Raw genomic sequence first — 8,753 nt, 5'->3', positions numbered from 1 at the left:
TAGATCATAGCTGTGTATACATGAGGTCCAGCATATGTTGGGGGTGACCAGCGGTATCCACCATCCTTGGCAAATGTCTTCAATTGTTCATTGTCTGGAATAATCAGAATTCAGGTCTGAAATCTATTGCCTGACCCCATTTTCAGATCTGAGAACAATGCACATGTTTTCTCGATGTTGTTATTCCCCCACCCGTGCTAACAGCGGCAGGTCTAATGTAGCATGAGTCAGATGTTACAGTCAGTGCTCTGGGGAAGGAGAGCGCTCGCCCATTAGGTCAACAGAAAGAGAAAATCAAGATGATAGACAGCATAAAATGGTGCACGATTTGTCAAACAATGAAGATCCATAATGATGCTACACAGATATATAATCTCAAAGCACAAGCAGTCCTGTATTTGGTGGGTGTTAAATGGTGCTGAAATACCCAAACTAAACACAGCAGCACGAACAGAAGGGTGATATTATGCTTGTCTCTTTTGTGAAAGAGCCAACCGCATATTTTCTTTCCAGCTTTCAAGTGAAACATTTTTTAGGAGTGTAGGGGCATGTTAAAATGCACTGCAGTCCAACCCTGGAAAGCCACCTTCCATGTCACTTGAATTTTAGTTTGAAGCAAAGTGCCATATTTGAACTGTGACACTTCAAAAGCTCCCCTTTTTTACTGGAGTAAAACAGCACATCTTTTGGGAGCGTCTTTGATGTTTCCAATGAAGCTCAGATGATGAATTCTAAAGAAAGGGTCTTCACCTCAACCTGGAGATACTGACATGGGGGTGAAACGTGTAGGGGTTCTATTATCAGACTGTCATGACCCGACGTAAAACCTGAAATAAAATGAAAATTGACCCTATCTACTTTTAAGCACACTATTAATTTAGATTTTTTGTAATCTTTATCACAGTGCGAAAAAGTACTTCCCTTCTGCAATGACGATCCATTTCAGTCCGTTTGACGGTTTAGACAGAACATACATTTACCCAATAGGATCTCATGGGATTTTGTAACTATTTTACGAGGTGGCTAATTCATATGAATTCATACACTTATTTGTACGTTGAAGTACAATCTGCTTTCAAGCCAGTGATGTTACGTTTAGGGGTGGGGTGAGGGAAGGTGATTCATATCAAAAGGGGGCATTTAAAAAAAAAAAATGGTTGAAAACGGTCTTGTGTAAACTGCCTCTAAATAGTGGCCTCACTTGAAACTAGTGGAGGCTTGGAACTTGAAATTATAGTATATAGTATAAAAAAATAAGAATATCATGAAAAAGGTCAATATTCTTTGTTACTTTTAAAACCCATTTATTATATAGATTCATTACACATAGAGTGAAATATTTCAAGCCTTTATTTCTTGAAATTTGGAGGATCATGGATACAGAGAATGAAAACCCAAAATTCAGTGCCTCAGAAAATTTGAATATTGCATAAGATCAATTAAAAAAAAGGATATTTTAAACAGAAATGTCGGGCTTCTGTAAAGTATGTTCTTTTATAAGCACTCAATATTTGGTTGGGCCTCCTTTTGCATGAATTACTGCATCAATGTGGCGTGACATGGAGGCAATCAGCCCGTGACACTCCCATGGTGTAATGGAAGCCCAGGTTGCTTTGATATAGTGGCCTTCAGGTCATCTGCATTGTTGAGTCTGGTGTCTCTCATCTTCCTCTTGACAGTACCCCATAGAGTCTCTATGGTGTTCAGGTCAGGCGGGTTTGCTTGCAAATCAAGCACAGTACCATCATGTTCAATGAACCAGCTTTTGGTAACTTTGCCAGTGTGGGCAGGTGCCAAGTCCTGCTAGTAAATGAAATCAGCATCTCCATAAAGCTTGTCAGCAGAAAGAAGCATAAAGTGCTCTTAAATGTCCTGGTAGATTGCTGCATTGACTGTGGACTTCAGAAAACACAGATATATAAGATATATATATATGATAAACCTTGCTTATAGCTGTATGAAGCTTACTCTCCTCCTTCCTGTTTAAGCTCCAACGGGCGTTTCGCCCGCCATCTTATTTTTTCTTTCGAGCTTGAGCCTTCGCCACATATCACATTCCTCGCATGTTGTTATGGAACAGCAGGTCTCCATCATTGGTTAGCCTTGTGCTTGACAGGATGTTTTTTCAGAAAAGTTGAAATGTTTCAATCTCAAAAGACGCTCTGCGCTGCTGAAAAAGACGCTGACGTTCTAAAAAAGCGTTCAGGACTAAAACACGGTTTACTCCATAGGATTATAATTTAAAACAGACGCTAGCAGCCTCAAAAAAGCAGTCAAGTATGAACAGAGACAGCTTTGTCTATTTGTAGTGGTTCTCTCTTGAGCTGATAAGGTAGATGCTGGGACTGCTGATAGCGAACCAGCCCGGTGGATTATCTGCTCTTGCTCGTCTCGAAATGTGTTAATTAAACATCGTTCACTGAAGCACTTCGCAGTAACGCGCAGTGATCCTCCTTCCATTCGCGTCTGTGTTACCATTTGCTTGTTATTTGGCGTGAGATTTTGATTGGTTGGGCAGAGCGAGGGCCTGAAAGCGTGTGCGAAAAGCTTACAATCCTGAGCTCGCAATTGAGCAGACACCTGATGCTAGGCGCTCTAGTGGGGGGGGGGGGGCATGCATGCTCGGACAATCAACTTCAACTGCGTCATTGATCCAACGTTTTAGCCCTGCCCAAAAAAATCCTAAACAGAGAATCGGTGAAAAATGTTTAACGGTTTAACTCCACAAGTCTTTGTAATGTGTTTCAGCAAAACATAACTAACATCTATAATGTGTTTAGAAAGAATTCTCATAACTCTCTTTACCCAGACTTTATGTTCAGCAAGTTCTTCCAAAACAATAAGTCCTTGTTCAGTATGTTACACGTTGCATATTTAGAGTTTAATGCCAGAAGTTTTTCACCACCTGCTGATTAAGCAGTCCAGATAAGAGGACACACAGCAGCCTACAATCAATTACCTCACACAGTCAATCAGGGGTTGGTGCATAATGAGGAAACAGCATCTACTGTGGCTCTTTGAATATTGAGCTTGACACAACCTGTTTGAGGTATTGCTTGGGAAAGCAGATAGAGTGTACTTTATCGGAACACCAACAGAAAAGCAAATGCATCATGTGAAAACAGACCTGTTGGCATACAAAAGAAGTCCATTAAAAACTGAGATTCCATTTAGCCAGCAGATATGAAAGCGCTGTGCCTTTGGGGGAAAAGCATGCTGAGAATGAACATCTTTGGTCTTCAGTAAACAAGCACGCATTTAACCTAAAACATCAATTCATGTATGACGCAAACAGACTGGTATATAATCAACAATAACACATCATTACACAAACCCACATCTATGCATCACCCATTCGCAATCAGTGTTGGGCAAGATACTCTGAAAAAGTTATTATTTACTAGTTACTAATTACATATTCAATAGTGTAATAAGATTACTGTACAAATTACTCTCTCCAAAAAGTAGAGAGTAAGTAACATTTAATTTTTAAGGTCCTACATTGGTTTATGGAGTGTCCAACAACAAGTTTATGTACAAAGAAGGTGTAAAAACACTATTATGTTGTAATATCGGGACGAGAGCCTTGATGATCTCTCATGGAGGAGATCGGAAGCATAAATGGACGAGCGACAGGAGTGTACGAGGTGAGAGGACCAGGCCTGGACTTTACGTTATGGTTTATAATGTTTATGTTTATAATGTTCATTTTACTTTCGTTTTGTGGTTTGTTTATTTTATTAAAAAGTTGTTTAAATGTTCGCCGGTTCCCGCCTCCTTCTTCCCATTCCTTGAAGTTGTTACACGCTTAAATAAGACGGTTCATAGCTAGAAAAAAAACTGTAATACCCCAGAAATAACGTTACATGTTAACGTTATGTGCATTAGCTAAACACAGACATAAGGTACTCAAATATTTCTTGAAGTTAAGACAAAAATAAAGTTGGTATTTCCCCCTCTTTCAAGAATAGTCATTTAACATATCCTGCAGGGAATGCGCCAAGATTATTGAAGTAATCTTTGGTGAAGTGACTTGCGCTTAGTAAAACCCTGAGGTTATACTCCTTTGGTGTCTTTTGAAAAATTAATTGTAACCATTGTTTCCTCAGAAGTTCCTCGTTTGGTAGTTTAAATAAGTTGCACTTAGGTTCACAACATAGAACACAGGTTCTAGACATGATGCACACGCGTCATGAACATTGTTATTCATTCACCTTCGGACTTACAACTTGGCAGACTGCTTACTTTCAAACACGGCAACATAACCCACTGCATGAAATGTAATTTTCATGATTTCATTTTACTTACTCTTTAATTACTTATTACTAATTGCTTTCTATATCCTATATCAACCTTGATTAGTTAAATGATTCAAGGATAGACATGAGATGGCACTTTTAATTAACATAATTACTACATAAAGTAGTATTATTAACTGACCAAAGTATTACCAATGTGAGAATTATATATAAAAGCGTAGATTTTAAAGTTAGACTTTTGCACTATTGCACTATTGCACACACATACATAACACAAAGCATTTAGTTTATTTACATCAGAGGCAACTAATTAAATTACAGAAAAATTTGAGTAATCCATTACTTTACTTTTTCCAAGGGAAAAGTAAATAAATTAAAGTAACTAATTACTTAGTAACTAGTTACACCCAACACTATTCACAATACTGAATATAAATCAAATATGTAAACAAAAACAAAGAAATAATAAAGTCCCTTTACTTCAACAAACATACACCTTCTGACACTGTCCCTAAGGAGAGCTTGGGGGGAAAACAACATTCTTCGTATCAACACCACATGGAAATCAAGTCAGAATCCATAACACTCTCCCACAGCAACACAAGTATAAAGACGAACACGCACATGCAGATGTTAAGATGCACACCCTCCTATCCTGGCCTATAAATCATCCGAGAGCTGAAGCAGAATTCCTCCTCTATCCATCTGCACTATATGGAGTTTGCGCTGGCCGCATGTCCTCATGGCTCTCTCAGCACTTCACACGGCGGTACCCCTGTGACTCTTCAACCCACATGTATATATTCATTCCAATCAGTCTTATGCCTTATTTATAGGGCCACACAGATTGTGTGTAGGGTGTTTAGAGGTCAATTGTTACAGCTATGCAACATCACCAAGGACATCTTGTTATGCAAATACAGGTTCATGCCTTTACCTTCAAGTATTGTGACCTTACAAAAATATGCCTCAGTTTTTGTACCTGTCTGTAGGTTATTAGTAAAGCAGGTAGCCATGTTTCCCATATGTATTGCTATTCAGTTTAATGAAACAAATTAAACATTACACTATCCATATTGTTCTCAAATAAAATATATTTCTCAATTAAAGCAGCTGAAACTGAATATAGAATGAGAAAAACACAGGGGGGCAGGCTTGTTTTTCCCACTGCAAATTGATTGGAACTAAAAAGTAGACATTTCATATAGAAATCTAGTTCACAGTGGTATTTGGGTAGTTGACAGACTAATATGCAAATTTGTCCCATGGTGTGAGGGCAATAAATGTGAAAAAACTTACAATGAAGCTACACTAAATTCCATGTAAATGTCACACCATAGGACATGTGTATGATTCATTTGTCAAGTACCCATTTTCAGATTTTGATTAAAGTCTATAAAGACATAAAAAAACTTTGTGGATTGACATTTACAGATGAAGCTCTTGCCACTAAACTAGTTACATGCACTAACAAAGCTATAGTTAACATGGACAATTTTTATTTCATGTGGACTTCAGGTACTTTTATAAATTAAACTTAAGCATGTATCCATGCACTGAAGCTGGCATGGACAAGTCAAGTTGAACCTGATAATTCATGTTTTCCCAGCATAATTTGAGAACGTTCCAAAAAGCATCTTGTGTGTCTCAATAGACGCAAATGAGACCTTTTGTTCAAAGAACCGTATTTGTTTGATGTCAAAAACAAATTTGATTTAAAATTGGGAGGTAGTGGAGAACTGCCGTCTGAACTGGCTCCTGTGAGAACCTGCTGTCTGACTAATCATCCAGCTCAGGAAATTTCTGTGTGCAGCTTATGTGTCTGAGGAGAACAGACCCTCCTGGTTGAAACTGTTTTTTTCTCCATTGGATCATCATTGGAGTTTTGGTTTCTCGCCACACTGCAGTGTTGGCTTGCTCACCAGGAGCTGCTGATATCAGATTAGCTCTAGAGTTCTGTAAATTCCATTAACATTGCTTTATTATAACTATTGTATTTAAAAACTGTATTGTACTCTACCTTTTTCTGTGTTTTTCTATTTTCCTGTAAAGCTACTTTGAAACAATTCAACATTGTTATAATCACTATATAAATAAAATTGAATTGAAATTAATTTAATTGAACATGCATCTGTATTTGAATTCATGCATGTATTTGAATTCCATATTTTCAATGTTGCTTCAACAGTTTAGACCACACTATAAATTCATGTAGTTATAATTCATTCATATATTTCCAGGCAGATAAACAACCAGTTTGATTATGTTGTTCAAAGGGTCTTCGTTATTACATAGAATAAATCTAACATAATTCTCCAGATCGCTCTATAGACTTTATCCATACATAAGGTTCTTTAAACAGCAGCTGTTTTGATCACGTTACAAGAACAACATATGCTCAGAATTTGTAGAAAGCAAAGTAGATACAAATGAGGACAGTGATTTAGACCAAGGTGATGTCCTTTTGCAATATGGTGAAAACAGTACCTGATCCATATTTGTACTCAATGCAGGTGGTAAACGAACTGGGTGGTCTGCTCTTCATAAAGCTGATTTGCCTGGAAAAAAGATCATGTTAGGAAGGAAGCAGGATGGCAGGTATACATGCAGCATTAGAAACTATAGAATATTCCATGTTTCAAGCACTTTAAAAAAATGTAATATGACCTAACACATGACAAACAATGTTTTAATAATGTTTAATAAAAAAGACATCACTTTGTTGGCACAGACTTTACTGTATATAAGGAAACAGGGAAAGACTTTACTGTATATAAGAGAACAGGGAAAAAACATTATTGCTCATCATACTGTCCAAATACTGTCCAGAAGAAAGCACAACAACAGAGATTAAGTGCTGATATGCTGTATTGGTAATCAGTGAGACGCCAAATCATTAAAATAACTTTACCATCTACCTACCAGGGCCTGTTCTTTTAAGTTGGACTCAGCCAGTTTGCAGCCAAGATCCCAGAAGTACATTGAGTACATAAAGATTTAATTTAATTTATGTACAGGTACTACTTTGCTTAAAAGGACCCAGCACAAACCAAACAACTGAACAAAATTGCAAAAGCACAAACACACACCATCTAGTCAAATAAGAGTTTAGACAAAACAAATACGTACAAAAGCCAAACAATCAACAAACATAAGACTTTATTAATAAGCATAAGATTATTTATATCAAATAAGACAGAATCAATTAAAATCCTGTCATTTTTCTGCACCCTTGTATATTCATAATTTTAACAAGACAGAAACTTTAAAGACACAATATATACACAATAACTGCTGTGTACGATAACAAAAAAATTAAATAATTTCCTCGTGTCCTGCAAATAATACCATTATCTTGTATATTTCTTCAATACGTGCATCTCTCACTGTAAAATAATATTTGACTTCAGCTTCTCCTTAGTACAGCGTAATTGCATTCATAAGCTTATAGTGCCCTCTAGTGACACCATTCATGCATTGCAAGCCAAGATTCTCTAAGCAAAGTTTATTGCTGACATTTTTCAAAGATTTAAGATAGGTAGTCGATAATGTAAGAGTATGATTTACGGCTTACCTTCCCTTAATTATATTTACCAGACAAATTCAACAGCAAACTACCATGCAGTAAGCAGAAAAGTCACATGAAATATTACTTTTTATTTAGTCTGAAATTGAGAATTATGAGGTTTGCTTTCCACAAAGCTGTAATCTAATACAAAGTGCACATAAGCACTGGGCACACTTACTTGACATCTTACCTCAAATGTACCAATATAATCAAATTACACTGATTTTAATATTAAAACGTCAATATATTTAGCTAACCTTACCTAAACCCAGAAAGGCTGCGTCTGGAGCAAATCTGAAGGTCACTTTTGTCGACCGCACACGTCAACAAAGTTATCTCACTTCTTTGTATTAACATTTATTGCTCTTAAAATGTTAATCATTGTAATTTCGTTCTTTAACATGAAATGTAACGGTTGCTTTTCTAAAAATAAAACCTGAATACCGGACGATAAATTCAAATTCCGGCGTACGTAACGTTAACGTTAGCCTTCGAAATTGAGACGCACCTGGTATCACACGCTGACTTTCAAATGCTTCATTTAAGCATTAGCATCCTTTACATGAAACAAATTTTGAACTTATATTGTTGTAATAGCTGGTGACAATTACCCAACGTGTCTGCTCTTGCTAACAAGCAATATAATTTCATTCAACGTCAGCACTAACGGCATTTTAATACGTTATCTTAAATTATATCTAAACCTCTTGCGTAACGGCAGTTTGGCAAGCGTTTGGTTTGTAGTGAAGTAAGCGTGAATGACACAATTTCTGATTGCCAATGTTTGATTTTCAGCTTAAACAGACGACTGTTGAGCGCCACGTACCTCTTCGAGCAATAGCGCTTGACAAGTTTCCATGGAAACCTTTGACAAACACTTCCGTGTCCAATGACAGAACAACGCGCAAACTTCAGAAGAGGAAGTG

The 8,753-nt window shown here is 37.0% G+C and overlaps 1 long non-coding RNA gene across 1 annotated transcript; it reads right to left on the bottom strand.

Annotated features, from left to right (window-relative positions):
- Positions 1–1,418: 1,418 nt before the first annotated feature.
- Positions 1,419–8,697, bottom strand: LOC130435642 (uncharacterized). Its single transcript, XR_008908826.1, has 3 exons — positions 8,090–8,697; positions 6,747–6,817; positions 1,419–6,215 (listed from the first exon to the last, which is right to left on the bottom strand). It is a non-coding gene; the product is annotated as an uncharacterized LOC130435642 (long non-coding RNA).
- Between the last annotated feature and the right edge of the window lie 56 nt (positions 8,698–8,753).

This window comes from Triplophysa dalaica, chromosome 14 (assembly GCF_015846415.1).
Source record: "Triplophysa dalaica isolate WHDGS20190420 chromosome 14, ASM1584641v1, whole genome shotgun sequence".
Lineage (NCBI taxonomy): Eukaryota > Metazoa > Chordata > Actinopteri > Cypriniformes > Nemacheilidae > Triplophysa > Triplophysa dalaica.
Note: the sequence above shows the minus strand (reverse complement) of the source record. Positions and strands in the feature narration are given on the sequence as shown.